The sequence below is a fragment of the Sitophilus oryzae genome, unplaced genomic scaffold (assembly GCF_002938485.1).
Source record: "Sitophilus oryzae breed Bouriz unplaced genomic scaffold, Soryzae_2.0 scaffold_811_pilon_pilon, whole genome shotgun sequence".
Lineage (NCBI taxonomy): Eukaryota > Metazoa > Arthropoda > Insecta > Coleoptera > Curculionidae > Sitophilus > Sitophilus oryzae.
The window spans coordinates 2,235,596-2,254,061 of record NW_022147430.1 but is presented as its reverse complement, the minus strand read 5'-3'; the positions used below and the strand labels follow the sequence as shown (position 1 = coordinate 2,254,061).

The 18,466-nt window shown below is 32.6% G+C and overlaps 1 protein-coding gene across 1 annotated transcript in view; it reads right to left on the bottom strand.

The window, feature by feature from the left end:
* Positions 1–18,466, bottom strand: part of LOC115889203 (diacylglycerol kinase eta-like) — a 192,454-nt gene that overhangs the window by 168,602 nt on the left and 5,386 nt on the right. The window lies entirely within an intron of this gene.

Here is an 18,466-nt window from a genome sequence, read left to right as displayed (position 1 = left end):
TGGAGGAAGAATAAGTTTGAGTATTTTCCAAGAGTATGGTTTAGGTATGTGGATGATATTTTTGCTGTTTTTGACACACATTCAGACACCATAGATAATTTTATTTCTAAGTTAAATAATCGTTTTCCTTCCATTAAATTTACGCATGAAATTGAGAACAACGACAGATTACCATTTCTAGATGTATTAGTTATTAGAAATACTAATAATTGCCTGGAATTTGATATCTATTGGAAAAATACAACGCAGATATATTCCTAACAACAACGCAATACCACGCAGATATATTCTTAATGAATCACATCATAGTGTTGAACATAAAATGGCTAGTTTAAATTTCTTAGTTCATAGATTACTTAGTTTCCCACTTTCCAACGAAAGATATGAAATAAAAGAGATTACATTAGAAATGTAGCTGAGTGTAATGGATATTTTCCTCCCCTAGTTGATAAATTAATTAGAAAACGTAGGTATAGGTTAATGATTTCTGAAAATTCGACTTTTCAAGTGGAGAAAGATACGTCTAAATATTTTTCAATACCGTTTGATAGAGAGCTATCCCGTGGTCTAAAAGGAATTTTTAAGAATGTCAATCATAAACTTGTTTATAGTGCTAATAATAAATTACAACAATTATTAGGTAATCCAAAGGATAAAACACCTCCACTGGAAAGATCGGGTATTTATGAAATTTCTTGTAAAGATTGTAATCAGAAATATGTTGGGCAAACTAGAAGATCAATATTAACTAGATTTAAAGAACATTTAGCTCAGATAAGATATGGTAGACCGGATAAATCTTACGTTGCCGAACATATTGTTGATAAAGAACATAGTAAGATCTTAATAATTTAAAATTAATTAAACAAGTCTCAAATTACAGGCAATTAGATGCATATGAAAGCATCAGAATTAATAAATGTAAAGATAGTATGAACAGAGACAACGGTCCAATTCCTTCAAGTTCTTTGTTCCTACTACTCTAGTAGCGGAAATCTAAATGTTACGCCATATTCAATAGAGAGAATGGTTTATGTTTCACAACCGTCATTTTTTAATATCACCTTAAACAGTACGAAGTACTACTGAAACAATTTGCCTTAGGTACACGTAGGGAAAAATGCAAAATAAGAAATTTCAATAATTCAGAAAAAAATGACCTTAAACACCAAAATAAAGTGTAAACATTATTGTTTTTGTCCAGTCCCGCTTTTCGCACGAGCAAAGATAAATAACTGTTTTAATTGATATTTTTTTTTAAATTTTTTTAAAGAAATAAGCACTGGCGCGATAATTTTGTCGAGGAGTGTATTTGACTTTTTAGTATCTCTTTCTAAATCAAACATGAATGTTCCCATCTGTCAAATATACGAGGGAAAACAAAATGGTTTACTTGATTTTTACGTAATAGTAGCCGTATATAGCCCAAATGACGACGCGGACGCAGCAAAAAATCCATGATTTTATGACAACCTGGCCAACTCGCTGGGAAGTATTGGACAACGGAAGGAGATAATTTTATTAGGTGACGGCATTTTAATGACAGAACTGGTTGCCAAGATGACAATCCTGTAATTGGACAATACGGAGAAAATATCGTGAACGATAATGGACAAAGACTGAACTATGTCATCAGTTTCAGCTAAGAATTACAAACGGTTACTTTAAACACAAAGACATCCATAAGTATACCTGGATACACCCCTCTCAAAACCAAAAGTCCACAATAGACTACGTTATTGTAAAACAAAAATCAAAATTAAAACTCATCTGACACTAGGGTCAAGAGAGGAGTAGAATGTGGCTCTGACCACTGCCTTCTTTTATCAAAAGTCTACTTGACTTACAGACCTAGCAGTACCGCAAAAGACACCATGCAAGAAAAACATCAAGCAAAACAGCCCGCAAAATATAATATTGAAAGTTTAGCGAACGACTCAACGAGATTTCTTTATCAAATGCGTCTTTCAGCTAAACTAGCACGCATCCAAAATGGAACCATAGAACAAATACCGCAATAAGTTCAAAAAATCACGAAGCAGCTTTTGAAGCACTGGGAATAAAATCGGTCACAAAGAGTCAAAGCCGAAGAAACTGCCCTTGGTGGAAGGAAGAACACAAGATACTCGTAGACCAGAAAAAGCAAGCATATCAGAAGTGGCTGCAGGACTCAAGAAGACCGACCTGGGTATCAAGCTAAGTGGCGCTTAGTGACACAAGAAATAAAAAAACACAAAATGAGTACTGGTGTAAAGTGTGTGAAAACATAGATCGAAACATGGGAAATACAAGAGCGAATAAAGCTTGGAAGTCTATAAAATTTCTTAGATCCAATAATATTGATAAATGTGGTATAAGTATAATCAGTAATCAGCATGTCCTAATAGGTACAGTACTATAAGAACCTCCTCACTGAAGACAGACCACAGTATGCCGCACCACTAACAATTCCAGTGATGTATCAAATATAACGATGAAAGAAGTGTTAGATGCGGTAGAACAAGTCAAAAATGGCAAAGTACCCGGACCTGGAGGTATCAATATTGAACTTATTAAGGCAGGTCCTTCAATTCTCATTGAATTGCTAAAAATGATCTTTGATAAATGCCTCCAGGGTGCTGACCCTCCGTCAGAATGGAAAAAGGCGGCAATTTTATCTATTTTCAAAAAAGGGGCCAGAAGAGACTGCAATAACTTATAGAGGCATAAGTGTTTTGAGCACGGTAGCTAGAGTATATTATGGGCGAATATTAAAACTTCGAATAAAAAGAGAAATTGACGAGTCGGAGGAGCAGAATGGATTTAGAGTTGGCAGATCCTGCACAGATGGAGTTTTTACACTAAAAATTTGATCGAAAAAAGAGTCCAGCAAGGGCGAGAAGTACAGTTAGTGTTTATTGACTTTCAAAAGGCGTATGCTACCGTGCCATTGAACAAGCTATGGCCAGCAATGGAAAAAATCGTATCAATGAAAGTCTATATTAACGCAGTCAAAAACTTTATTGTGGAAGTAAAAGCTACATTAAAATGGGCGGAAACACTTCTAAGGAATTTACTGTTTCCAAGGAACTCAGACAAGGATGTTCCTTAGACCCTCTACTCTTTAAGCTATATGTCAAAGAGGCTCTGAAAAAATGGAAAAGATGTGGTGGAATGGGTCTACCAATTGAGGAGATTCTATGCTCTATACTCTTCTCTTCGCCGATGACCAAGTTTTGATAACAGGAGACCGAGATGATGCTAACTATATGCTGAGGGTGCTTGAGAAAGAGCTGGAACAATTGGGATTGATTGTAAATATGAAAAAGACCGAATACATGTCTGTAGGAAACGAAGATCATAGTGATTTGGATATTGGTATGGGCAAAACAATAAAACACTGCGCCAAATTTAAATACCTTCGAGTAACTCTTTCCTCAGATGGCAAAAGTAATGAGGATATATCTAATAAAATTGGACAGGAAAAAAGAATAATTATGGAACTAAACTCTCTTCTTTGAAGCGATAGAATATCAAGAAGAACGAAACAGATGATATACAAGTCTATCTTTAAATCTGTTTGTACCTACGGATCGGAGACGTGGGAATTCACAAGGAGAAACAAAGATAGATTACTTGCACTTGAAATGGACTATTGGAGGCGTAGCAACAAAACATCTCGCCTAGAACACGTAAGAAATGTTTGTATAAGAGAGGAGATGCAATCTTAGAATCCATCGATTGCTATGGTTTGGCCACCTCCAAAGAATGGACGATCTAAGAATACTCAAGAGAGTATGGGACTGGACCCCAGTAGAGAGAAGAAAACGGGAAAGACCAGCAAGAACGTGGCAAGGTGATGTACAGGAACCTATGCTAGAAAGATACCTGAGAAATGGCGACTGGTGGGACCGAAATTTATGCAAGGAGGAGCAAAAGGAAAAGGAGAGGAGCAAGAGGAAACAATATCGAGGAGCGGGAAACGACACTAGTCGTTAAAACATCCGCATGTATATATAAAACAAAATGTTGACATTTTGGTGAAAGTTTGAAACACCCTGTGGAATATTTTAACAAAGCAAGAAATTTAAAAATCATTTTATCATCTAGGTACACCTTTTTTCGATAGTTTCACTTTCGGTTCATCTCAATAGCTTTATTTTTGTTGGAAGAAGACACTAACATTTTTCGTAATTTTTATTCAGATAATAAAATTTTACCGATTAATGACATTAAAATAACCGATTAATAATTAATTCAAAGTGACGTATACAGGATGGTCCGAACTGTATTCTGGAAACTTCGGCAACATGTTCTTTAGATAAAAATAAGTAAAAAAGTTCGTATAAATGCTTACTTTCAAAGATACAGGGTGCAGAAGTTTCATTTTTATTTCAATTTTTTTCTAAATAATTTCTGAAGTAACGTCAATATTTGCATGAAAATTGGTGTCTGGGGTTTTTTGACATGGTAAATTTGATTTTGGTGTCAATATTACTCCTACTAGTAGAGGGCGCCACCTACATGTGTTTTAACTGTTTTGAAGCGTAATAACTTTTTGTCCGTTCCTGTATAAAACTACCGAGCGAAAAAATATACACCTCTGTGACTTTTTACGTAAAAAATATCCCTTTGTAAAAATCGCTACGAGCAACCGTTCTTAAGATATTTAGAATGGAAATAGACAATACATGTCATTATTGATGAAAAATAAACACGTTGAGTAGATAGTTATTTCACTGATATAAATAAATTTAGGAAATTTTTATTTTTTTTTAAATTAATCATAAATTTTTCTGCAAAAAATGATGATAAAACAGTTTCTGTTGAACTTTTCAAATTTATGATTTCAGTCTAATAACTATTTAGTCAACATGTTAATTTATGTCAATGACGACCGGTATTGATAATTTCGATTCCAAATATCTCAAAAACCATTGCTCGTAACGACTTTTACCAAGAGACCTTTTTCACGTAAAAAACGTCGTGAATGTATATTTTTTTACTCAGTAGTTTTATACAGGTACGGACGAAAAGTTACTACTCTTCAAACCAGTTAAAAAATATGTAGGTGGCGCCCTCTACAAGTAGGAGTCATATTGACATCAAAATCAAATTTCTCATATCAAAAAACACCCAGGCACCAATTTTCATCGAAATATTGAGGTTACTTCATAAATTATTTGGAAAAAATCAAAATAAAAATGAAACTTCTACACCCTGTATTTCCAAAACTAAGCATTTTAGGACATACATTTATACGAACTTTTTTACTTATTTTTATCTACAGAATATGCTACCGAAGTTTCCGGAATATAATTCGGACCACCCTGTATAATTCCGAACTTGCAATTAATATTAATAATTCATTCAAGTTAATTATTAAATCGCTGGAACACGACCTACGTGAATTATTGCTATAATTAACTTCTCGTTTAATAATTTACTTTTAATTACTACAATAAATCAAAACTGTATCAAAGCATTTTTACGGTTAAATACCGTTTGCGAGGGCATTTTAAACCGTGAAAAATGACGCAAATATTTCCGTGACGCAAATATTCTTTCCAGGTCAGATTTAAGTAACGGTCATATTTGATTATTCAAACAACCCCCATTTCGAGGCCAATTTTTCGACGAATAACGAACGTGTAACACAATTTGGAAGTTTAAATTCCCTGTTTCGCTGAAAATTATTATAGCCTTAAATTCGAGAACAGTTTGTGCTGTTATTAAATTTTTCATGTTACAAAACGGAACACAAAAGCGAAGAGGAACTACGAAATTTTATAATATGTTTACGAAAATATATTTTTTTTTAAATTTAATAAATGATGGTAAAATTTGAAAGCTCAGTTTGGAAGGAGAGAATTTTGTGTTCCACTTTTTTGAACAAAATAAAATTGTAAATAATGTCTATACCTTTATGGTGGATTTGTTTCTTCAAAAAATTAATCTGAGTATTTCGCCACTTGCACTGTAAAACACGCTCTACGCTATTCGGAGAACTCTACGAAGCAGATCAAGGTCACGTTTCGTACTTTGGCGCATTTCGGTTTATTTCCAGTTGCCTTGGCCCACTTCGGTTTGTGTCGACCTACTTTCGTTTCTTAAAAGCGCTTGAAAACTACTCGTGAAATTGAGGAGAAGGGCGTGCGGGGATTTTTTTTGGCGTTTCCTGTTGTCTTTTTCAATTTCGGTTCGTTCCTAACTGTTTCCAAAAGGTAGCGGTATGTTGATCCATGGCAAAGGACTTTTTTCATAAATCTCAGTGAAATAAGAAAACCTAGAGGTTTCTAAAATATCCGTTGTTACGACTTCTTCTTCTTCTTCCTGTGCCTTGTGCTTCGCAGCACGTTGGCGATTGTCTGTACTCTTCATGCAATGTGTAGAGTGCCGTTTTCGGCTCTTCGAAATATGGTGGCTGAGTCGCTGATGTTACACCAATCCCGTATGTTTCTTAGCCAGGAATGTTGTTTTGTTCCTGGGCCTCGCCGTTCCTCTATTTTTCCTTGTGGAATTAGCATAGAAATGTAATATTCTCCTCTAATGGTCTCTAATAGTCTAATTAACTCTAATAGTCTCCTCTAAGGATATGGCCGAGGTATGAAACTTTTCTTTCTTTAACTATATTAAGCATTTCTCGTCCATAGCCTGCAGTTCTTAAAACTTCTTCGTTGGTGGCATGTGCGGTCCATGGCACACGTAAGAGTCTCCGGAGAGTCCACATTTCGAAAGCCTCGATGCGGTTCAGGGTTCTAGCCTTGAGAGACCACGTTTCTGCGCCATATAGTAAGATGGACCATATGTAGCATTTTACTACCCGTAGTCTAAGTGCTAGCGGGAGACTGCGTGCTAATAGGAAGTTTTTAAGTTTAGAAAATGTTGATTTTGCATAATTCGTTCTAAGTTTAACTTCCTCATCGCAGTCCCATCGTTCATTGATCATGGCACCTAGATATTTAAATCGTGGTACTCGCTCTATAATATTTCCATCCACCTTTTTTGGATGCGGTGTTTGTCTATTACCATAAGTTTGGTCTTGGTAGCGTTGATTTTAAGACCGAAACGATTTCCCATGTCCTCTATCTTATTTATTATTTGTTGGAGATCATCTAAAGTTGGTGCTAGGATTGCCGTATCATCTGCATATTTATCTTATATTGTTAATTGGAACTCCGTTAATCTTAATTCCTCCACTTTCTCCTTCCAGAGCCATTTGAAATATCTTTTCGACGTATATATTAAAAAGTATTGGAGACAGTATATAGCCCTGGCGGACTCCTTTACACAAATTGTTACGACTACATTTCGTTAATTACATCTCGTTTTATGTTGATATATAAGATTATTATTTGAACACGCGTTTATAATATGTCTCTCTCTTCAGTCCTTCACCCTACGTGAGAGTATGATGACATCATGTGACTTAATAATATGTAGAGTAGATATTATTATTAGTTAGAGTAGATATTATATTATTTTGAATATATGTAATTTTTGAAAAAAATAAACACGTTGAGGAGATATAGTTATTTGACTGAAATAATAAATTTGGGATTTTTTTTTTAAATTAAATCATAAATTTTTCTGCAAAAAAATGATAATAAAACAGTTTCTGTTGAACTTTTGGCACAAAAACATTTCAAATTTATCATTTCAGTCTAATAACTATTTAGGGTGTATTCCGTTGCTCACCTTGGTTATGGTTTTATGTTCCGTTATCGGTTTCCTGAAAGATTTCTTATTAGAGAACACGGTTCCTGAAAAATAACCAGCGCAAAAAGGCTGTTTTTTCTGGTTTTGTTTGTCAATCAATGTCATTTATGTGACGGAAATCAAGCAAATATTGGAAGTTCAAATGAAATTCTCATTCCATTTCTAAAATTTGTAATGACATTTTGTATTTACATCCAAAAGCAATGGAGGTAAAGGTAAATAAATTTCATTAACTAAATTGTATGACTATTTAAACTTATCATGCAGCTATTGTTTCTTAGTCAGGAATTTTTCAAAGACAAGTAATCGTGAATGTTTTGTAGCTATAAAAATATAAATATTGATTAGATTTGTTTATTTATTATTGATCTATTTTAATATTCAACCTGCAAATCTTCACTTGAGCTGTCTAACGAGTTTGACAGTTCAGTAATAAAGTACTTTTCAGCATTAAACTCCATTGAACAGAAGAAGCAAACGTAAAAGCAGAGAATAGGTCTATTGAAAATGCATAAAAGATAAATTTTATAATAAAGGTATTGAAATTTATAAAACGTCAACATTTGACATTTCCAGTAATTTAACAAACCATTCCGTATCAAACCGATGTTTTTCAGAAACCGCTCTTTACCGCAGTTTACCGGTCTGGTTCTCCTGGTTTTGCAACGGAATACAGCCTTAGCCAACATGTTTATATTAATGATGACAGGTGTTGATAATTTCGATTCCAAATATCTCGAGAACCATTACTCGTAGCGATTTTTACCAAGAAACCAATCTTACGTAAAAAACGTTGTAAATGTATATGTTTTTGCTCAGTACAGGTACGGATAAAAAGTTATTATTCTCCAAACCAGTTAAAAAACATGTAGGTGGCGTGCTCTACAAGTAAGAGTCATATTGACATCAAAATCAAATTTACTACGTCAAAAAATTTCTAGACACTCATGATACAAAGACAATAAGGTATGATCGATAGCAGCTCCAATTTCGTTCAGTTTGCACATATCACCTGTGATCCATATCGTTCAATTGCCACTAATAAAAAAGACCTATAATAAGGAAGAATTAAGACATAACCTCAATCAGGGACGTAGCAACAGGGGGTGCAAGTGCCGGGGTCCGGGAGGGGGTCGACGCGGTTTGGAAACTACTAAGAAAGACATTGCAGAAATGAGGAACAGTTTCGAGGAAGTTATAAGTGAAGCAGCCGATTTAGCTCGTGGTTGGGGAATTGATCCAAGTTTTAAAGAACACAGAATCCGCAAAGTAAAAAAACAATTCGATGAGTTATCATGTAATGAATGACTATTCAACGCCAAAGAAAACTTCCGTGTGTCAGTGTGTGTAATATAACGTTAGACGTTATTATATCACAACTCGAACATCGATTCAAAGGGTTAAATAGCGTAGTTGAAAGATTTAAAGTACTTTTTCCTTCGGTCCTGAGCTATCATTCTGATGCTGATTTGGTCCTCCTATCTGAAAACCTGATCAGCTTTTATTCCAATTATCTATCATATTCATTTGCGGAAGAAATTGTTTCAGGCGAGTTTACAAAGATCAGATAAATGCAGACATTTCAGTTATTAACTTGGCGAAGTTAGTTATTTGCGATCAAATGATCTTCAGTTCATTCACAGAAAGCTGCTGTGTCCTTTTTCTAGCTACTGCTTTTATCCTTTTTCTAACAATTTCTGTATCAGCAGTGACTTCCGAGAGATCATTTTCAGTCTTAAAATTAATTAAGAATTATTTAAGAAATAAAATGTCGCAAAACAGACTCTCCAGCTTGGCAATTTTATCAATAGAAAACGAGACAGCCAGAAACTTGGATCTTAATAGAATAATTGCATTGTTTGCCAATCGAAAAGGCAAGAAAGGTAGATTTTTTTCAGCATAGATCGAAATAACTATAAATTAGTTAATAAGTAATAGTTTTGTAGTTTAATATTTTTGTTACTACATTTATTACTACTCGCCATACATTACATTGTGCAATAAATGTGTTATTTCATTTTTCATTGTTTTTTTTTATAATGAAGAAAAGGGCCGGCTGGTGGTCTTGCACCAGGGCCCGCGTTCGACTTGCTACGTCCCTGACCTCAATAGTTATGTCACATCATTGAGCTTGACATTTGAAAAGTCATTTACACATTTATTATGTGTTATCAGTTTGACGATTTGATATTAGCGCGGAGCGTGCCGGCCAATGGTGCCGATATCACCTGTGATGTAGCGACCAACCTGCGCAATATCATACCTTCTTTTCTTTGTATCATGCTAGACACCGATTTTAATCCGTTATTTGACGTTATTTCAGAAATTATTTAGAAAAAATCGAAATAAAAATGAAACTTCTACACCCTGTATCTCTGAAACAAAGCATTTTAGGACATACATTTATGACCAACTCTCTTGCTCCAGTAGTTTCCAAGGTACCGATACAGAGCATCGTAGAAAATTACTCTGAATATAATTATTATTCAAATAATCATAATTTTCCAAGAAAATTTTTCGGCGGGTTGTAACGAACACGGAACTCAGTTTAAATGTTTCCTGTTTTCGCCAGAAATTACAGCCGTATATTCCAGAACAGTATGAGCTGTTATTATTAAATTTTCCAGGCTATTAAAGGTATTAACACAAAAAGTAGAGAGAAGTGTAATTTATTTTACGCTGTTTTCAGTAGAACGCGCCATTGCATGTACAGGGTGGCGCTTCTCATACGCCGCGGAGGCTCCAAGGAGAACGACAGTTTGTATTGAAATGTAATTTTGTGAGCATATGTAGGTTAACTCAGAGCACTTTTTAAAAATATAGAGAGTTCTACAAGGTGTCCACAAAATCAGTTAAACATCAAAGTTGTGTTTTATGTAATGGAGCACCCTATATATTAATTGCTTTTCGGATTCTGGGAGAAAAAGACAGTGTTTAAAAAAATCGACCAACTATTGTCGACAACATGAGAGAAATTATTGTAGCTGCTTTTCGCGGTAGAACTCCACATATACTTTTGAAAGTGAAAAGATCCGTTTGAGAAACAATCATTTTATGCAGTTAACAGGAAAGGAAGCATTTTGAGCAAAAAAATATAAATAAAAACTTTTGTGCAAAAAATAAAAAAAAAATAAAAATTGGGGTGAATCACCCTTATCATTTATAGGTATAAAAAATAGATAATTACTTTTTGCCAAACCTACTGAACATTTAAAATACTTTTTTTCGAATAGATAACTAGATAAAATCATTAGATAGGTATGTTTCTAAGCATATGAAATGAAATTATAAGGATATCGTTAGTGTGTCTATTTTTTGTATAACGAGAAAACGTCAGTAATCCCGAAAATTTAAAAATTCAACTTTTTAACACACGTGATAATTTTAGAACCACTTTAGATATTGAAACTTTTTATTTTATTTTGAAGTTCGGATCTTTTACAAGATGTTTAAATAAGAAAAAATCCGACAGGCTTGTTTTTTTTTCATTTAAAAATTTAAACAACCCATCCATTTACTGTTAGTGCATAGCAATTTTCAGTAAACGTGTAACTTTTTTATTTATAAAGATTTTCACATACTGTCTGCGAAGAAAATATAGCAGAAATATTAAGAAAGATTTTGAAAAAACTACAATCAATTATTTTTAATGGATTTAAACATGCATTTTGTGATTTTCTTATTTAAAATTTTTATTTAGCAATAAACTTCATAAAAAGCTTAAGAAAATAAATAAATTTTAAATTAATTAATGTTCGGATTTACTTTGATTGATGCCCTCTAAAGGGAAATGATGTGCAATTAACTAACTTATTTTGATTCAAAAATACGTAGTTGTTCTACGTCCACGGAATATTGGAACTCCCTGTATTATAGGTCTGCTTTGTAATAAGAAATTCTCCAAAAAAATGTTTTTCAACAACTATGTGATGTGGCGTTTTTTTACAAGAGTTAACAAATGTAGTGAATACTACAGGGACCATTTTACGAAAAGAAAATCTGTTATCGGTGGAATTGGAAATTGTTTATTCTAAAATTTATGTAGATGTGGGGGTAGTTTTTACCCTTCCCTTACTTTTTCTTAGTTTTTGTGAAACTCAAATGTTAAAGCACTTAGCAAAACATAGACACCCAAAATCTCATTCAAATCGGCTAATCAAAATCAAAATCTCATGCATAACGGTTCTTAAAATATCTGAAAAAATGTGTTTATTTTGTTAAAGTTTGGTGCCCTCTAGCGGACAAACGAAGCACTTTTGCATTGAGGTAAAGTGTGTCCAATAATCTTATTTATAAAAAAATACGTAGACACCCTATATGTTTCATAAACAAATCTATCCACACACAATAATAGTTATTCGTTACAAAATAATAATTATTGGAATTTTGAAAGTACAACATGAGAATCATGTACAGTAAGATTGTGTATAAATCATTGAACGAAAAAGTTCAACATTTTGTTAATGTTGAGTAAGTCAAAAAAAAATTGGGTATGTTTTCTGTGAGCCGTCATGTTAGCTGATAATAACCTAAACTATTATTTCTATCGGTCATACACCTATTTAATAAACAAATAATACTTTTAATATACCTAAGTATTTTGAAATTTTATTCAACCAACTTACTTCCTATCCTGTATTGGTAGTAAACTATCCACCACTCTATTTATAATTAGATAATGTAATTTTCAGTCTGATATGACCTAAAATAATACCAATTCCAACTAATGCAATCAATTAGGTAATATGATAATCCACATGACAACAAACAAAATACGCCGACAATAGTTTACAACTGAAATGGTAGCATTAATGTCATGTAAAACGAGATAGCGTACCAAAACTTTCACGAAAGTAAAAGTCCATTTGCAATGGTTCATAAACACCTCGATAATGCAAATGTTCGACGTTGTAGTCTGCAACAGCGAAATCCGCTCAGTTAGACAAATATTTCAGTGCGGACACGATTGAAACAAATAGAGTAAAATTAATGCAAATGGTCAAGCCAAATTGATTTTGGTTTACTCCTTTTGTTTAGAATATACAGTATTTTATTAAAATCGTCAGTAAAACCAGAGTCTTTCCAAATATAATATGATAAACAAATATCTCGCACAAAATAATTGAATTTTTGAAATTACAATATGAGTATCCGGTACAGCAAGATTGTGTATCAAATCATAGATAAATGAGAAAGTTCAATATTTTATTAATGTTGAGTAGTAGAATTGTATATAATTTAATTGTAGTAGAATCCGCTCAGTTAGACAAATATTTCAGTGCGGACACGATTGAAACAAATAGAGTAAAATAAATGCAAATGGTCAAGCCAAATTGATTTTGGTTTACTATTTTTGTTTAGAATATACTATTATACAGGTTGGCGCATCTCATTCGCCTCGGTTGATTATACAAAAACGGAAAGATGTAGAAACAAAATATTCTATGGGTATCTGTGGGGAGACAATGTGCACAATTTAAAAGAATTTAATGGAAAATAAATTTCTTGCAGTTTTTAGGTATACAGGGTGCTACAAATTCGAGGTACGAGCATTGGTATCTCGGAAACCGTAATAGATACGAAGATGGTTAAATTGGGGCAAAGTTGCTCCTTGGCATGTTCACCAAAATTCCATCAAAAAGTTTTAAAAATTTCAAGGATTGCTGAGTTTTTTGGAAAAAACGATTTTTTTGAAAATCAATTTTATTTTTTTCTGTCATTACTTTTTCGAAAATCAAAAAATTAATTGCACAGTCTCATAACTACTTTATTAGGGCTATCTGATGGTATTTTTAGATTTTCAAATTAGCTGATAATTTGTGAGATACAAAGGCCAACTTAATTTTTTTAAATACGGACCTGCATTTTTTATTTCAAGTTTTAAAAGACTTTGGTCTCCTGAGTACAATGATATGCGACACTTGATACTTTTTTTTGTTTTGGATACCTTAACAATAAAAAAACTATTTAATTCTTATTTAAAATAATTTCAAGTCCCACTCTGGTTTTTTAATTTATTTAATCTGATTATATTCAGCACAACATTATTGATCAGCGCTAATTAACATTGAATAAGGAAAATCACGTCAATTGAAAGATTCAAATAATTAATATCCAGGTCAGCAATTTAAAGATATCTATTATTTTTAACTTTTTTTATCGTGAATTTGAAATTCCAGTGTACGATCTAATAATATGCATAATATTAATCGTAGTTATTATAAATAAATCAACTTCTACAAACTCGTTTCTAATGCTCGGCATGTTCGAAAGGGTTACCACCGAGGTTACCACCCTCCATAATGCACACATTTATTTTTCGTTCAATCTTATTTATAGCTCTTTGAACAGATCTTTTTATACTTCTGAATGCATTTTGTACCCTTTAATTGTTTTTTATTACTCGTTAATTGTTTTTGTACTCTTAATGTTGAAATGTATTGATTTCAAATGTCCAAAACAATTTTTATTGATTTTCTTTATTCAATGTTAATTAGCGCTGATCCATATTGTTGTGCTGAATACAATCAGATTAAATAAATTAAAAAACCAGAGTAGGATTTGAAATTATTTTAAATAAAAATTAAATATTTTTTTTATTGTTTTACCCAAAACAAAAAGAAGTATCAAGTGTGGCATATCATTGTACTCAGGATACTGGAGACTTTCAAAGTCTGAAATAAAAAATGCAGGTCCGTATTTAAAAAAATTAAATTAGCCTCTGTATTTCACAAATGATAAGCTAATTTGAAAATCTAAAAATACCGTCAGATAGCCCTAATAAAGTGGCTATGAGAATGTGCAATTAGTTTTATGATTTTCTAAAAAATAAGGACAGGAAAAAATAAAATTGATTTTCAAAAAAATCCGTTTTTTCCAAAAAACTCAGCAATCCTTGAAATTTCCAAAACTTTTTTAATGGCATATTGGTGAACATCCTAAAGCGCAACTTTGCCCCAATTTAACCATGTTCATATTTATTACGGTTACCGAGATACCAATGCTCATACCTCGAATTTGTAGCACTCTGTATAATAAAATGATATAATATATAGATATAATAATAATATGAGTTTCTTGCCTTGAACTGCTAATATAGAAATTAATTCCACGCAGTGTTCGACATAATGTGGATCAACCTGCTCTCACTACCGGTTTCGGGGCCCTACCCCATCATCAGGTGAGCTTTGGTCGTTTCCACAAAATGTCGTGCACAGCGCAGAGTATATAAATACGACTTGTCGTAAAGTAGCGGTAAGATATTAAGTCCCGCATCGCGATATCTTACCGCTACTTTAAGACAAGTCATATTTATATACTCTGCGCTGTGCTCGACATTTTGTGGAAACGACCCAAGCTAACCTGATGATGGGGTAGGGCCCCGAAACCGGTAGTGAGAGCAGATTGATCCACATTATGTCGAACACAGCGTGGAATTAATTTCTATAATTCAAGGCAAGAAACTCTTATATAATTTTATTATACACCTAAAAACTGCAAGAAATTTATTTTCCATTATATAATTTGGGCTAGCCGAAAAAAGCCTTTATTTACTATCGATAGTTGTGCCTCGGTGGTACGAAAGTACTACCATTGCACGCAGGCCGCTGTCTTGCGATGCGGAACTTAATATCTTACCGCTACTTTACGACAAGTCGTATTTATATACTCTGCGCTGTGCACGACATTTTGTGGAAACGACCAAAGCTCACCTGATGATGGGGTAGGGCCCCGAAACCGGTAGTGAGAGCAGGTTGATCCACATTATGTCGAACACAGCGTGGAATTAATTTCTATATTAGCAGTTCAAGGCAAGAAACTCTTATATAATTTTATTTAAAATTATTTTGAAATATACGGGGTGATCAGAACTAAGATCCATACCAAAGCTTTTTTTTATGGAACACCTGGTATTTTATTTCCTTTTTGAATTCCTGGGCCCAAAAAAAGGCATTTATTATAAGAATTAAATATCTTTAAAATCTTTGGTTTTTGAGATGTTTAAAGATATTTAAATTTGCATGCTACAATAGAGTAGATTATTAACACCCTGTACATTACTATTCAGAATTAATTCTTATGCTGAGTTTAAAGGTAGAGAATAAGCTTCACTGAAAAAATAGTATTGCTTCCTTAAATTTATACAGGGCTATCAAAAGTTGCTGATCTGTTTTAAGGATATATTTTTATATAAAAACTTCGTTATTTCAAATACAACACCCTGTATTTTTTTAAATAAATCGAAGCAGATTCAAATGCTCTTTCAAACTATATTAAGGTTTCCTATACCTATCTAGCTCAGATTTTGCATAAAAAGCGGTTTTTAAATAAAATTGCAATCAAGATGACTGGTATCGCTATGGCAATTTTATAGTGACAGTTAGTAACTATTTCCAAAGTCGACATTAGTTTATGGACATTATTATTTATAATTTATAACAGTTTACTTAAATTTACCTACAATAGTTTAATAAGTATTCATTATTTTTCCAAGAAAAATAAAGCAGTATCTGCCGGTTGACGAATAGATAATGTTACTAGTGATTTTTTTTTGATTTTATTTTGTGAGGAATATTGCTTCTTGGCCTGAAGAGCTTATGCTTAAAGATATCCAAATAGGAATCTTCCTGATAAGCGTTCCTTTGAAAAACTACTTGTCCTATTTCACAGAGCTGGTAGTGTGGTTTCTAAAAAACCTATTAGGCAGAAACCTGTCATTGGACGTGAAGAAAATGAATTTACTATAACTGGTCCTTTTATAGAAAATCCATATATCTACAAGGCATCGTAAAATAAACCAAAGAACTACTTCTTCGTTTTTCTTGATAGAATAATAAATACATATTTAATAAATATTATTTATTAAACTATTGTAGGTAAATTAAATAAAAGTAAACTGGTATAAATTTAAATAAGTCCATAAACTAATTTCGATTTTGAAAGTAGCTACTAACTGAAAACTAGAAACTTGCCATAACGACATTAGACCTCTTGGTTGCCATTTTATTAAAAAATTGATCTTTATTCAAAATCTGAGCTAGTTAGGTATAGAAAACCTTAATATTGTTTGAAAGAGCATTTGAATCTGCTTCAAGTTATTTAAAAAAATACAGGGTGTTGTGTTTGAAATAACGAAGTTTTTATGTAAAATATATTCTTAAAATAGATCAGCAATTTTTGATACCGCTGTATAAGTTTAAGGAAGCATTAACATTTTTTCTGTAAAGTTTATTTCTTTAACTTTAAACTCAGCATAAGAATTAATTCTGAAAAGTAATGTACAGAGTGTTAATAATCTATTTTATTGTAGCATGCAAATTTAAATATCTTTAAATATCTCAAAAACCAAAGATTTTAAAGATATTAAACCCTTATAATAAATGCCTTTTTTGGGCCCAGGAATTCAAAAATGAAATAAAATACCGGGTGTTCCATAAGAAAAATTATAACTTTGGTATGGATCTTGGTTCTGAAACACCCTGTATATTTCAAAATAATTTTAAATTGTGCACATTGTCTCCCCACAAATACCCATAGAATATTTTGTTTCTACATCTTTCCGTTTTCGTATAATCAACCGAGGCGAATGAGGTGCGCCACCCTGTATAGAATATACTATTTATTTATATATACTAGTGTTATATTAAAATCGTTAACAGAGTCTTTCCAAATAATATATGATAAACAAATATCTCACAGAAAATAAATTAATTTTTGAAATTACAGCATGAGTATCAGGTACAGTAAGACTGTGTATCAAATCATAGATGAACGAGAAAGTTCAATATTTTATTAAAGTAAGTCTAAAATTTTTTGAGTATACTTTCTGTGAGCCCTTATGTTAATTAATAATAACCAACAATATTATTTCTTTACCGCATCTACCTATTACCTACATTTACCTATGTTTACCGAGAGAGAGTGGGAACGCGACGAGTGACAAATAATTGCACAAGAAAACCGTTCTCACGACATAGCGTGTATACCGTGATGGCAACTGTTACTCTTGGGTCGGTATTTACATGTGTGGAAGTAAATCGCATAGGGATCTTATTAAGTCGAAGTGAGAGAAATGCGACGGAGTGCTGTTGCGGCGTTGCCGGTACGCCTTTCCCTGTCAAGTAAAGTAAAATCACGATCGCAAACAGCTTATTTTTAAAAGACTTTGTTTTCGAAAAGATAACTAGGTAAAATCATTAGAAATGTTTCTGAGCATCTGAAATGGAATTATAAGGATATTTTTAGGGTGTCATTTTTTATAACGAGGGAACGTCAGTAATCGCGATAATTTAAACTTTTTAACACATAACACGCCATAACTCAAGAAACACTTTAGATACTGAAACTTTTTTTTATTTTGAAGATAGCATCTTTTACAATATGTTTACATAAGAAAAATTCGATAAGGTTGTTTTTTCCCATTCAAAAATTGTAAACAACCCATCCATTTACTTTTAGAGCATAGCAATTTTCAGCAATCATGTAATTTTTTTATTGATAAAGATTTTCTTAATTTTTATAATCTTTTTATTATTAAGAATGTTTTTGAAAAAACTACAATCAATTATTTCTAATAGATTTTGAGATATCGATTTTTGAATTCAGAGTTCTAATATTCTAATAGCTCGACCACTGTCGAAAACCAACTCAATTCCACTTATTTTTACCAAAAATGCAAGTGTTTCTAGCTTGCACTTGAAAATTTCCAAGCTATAGGGAAAATTATTACAAAGACTCATTAATAAATAAACAAATAAAGTATCACGAG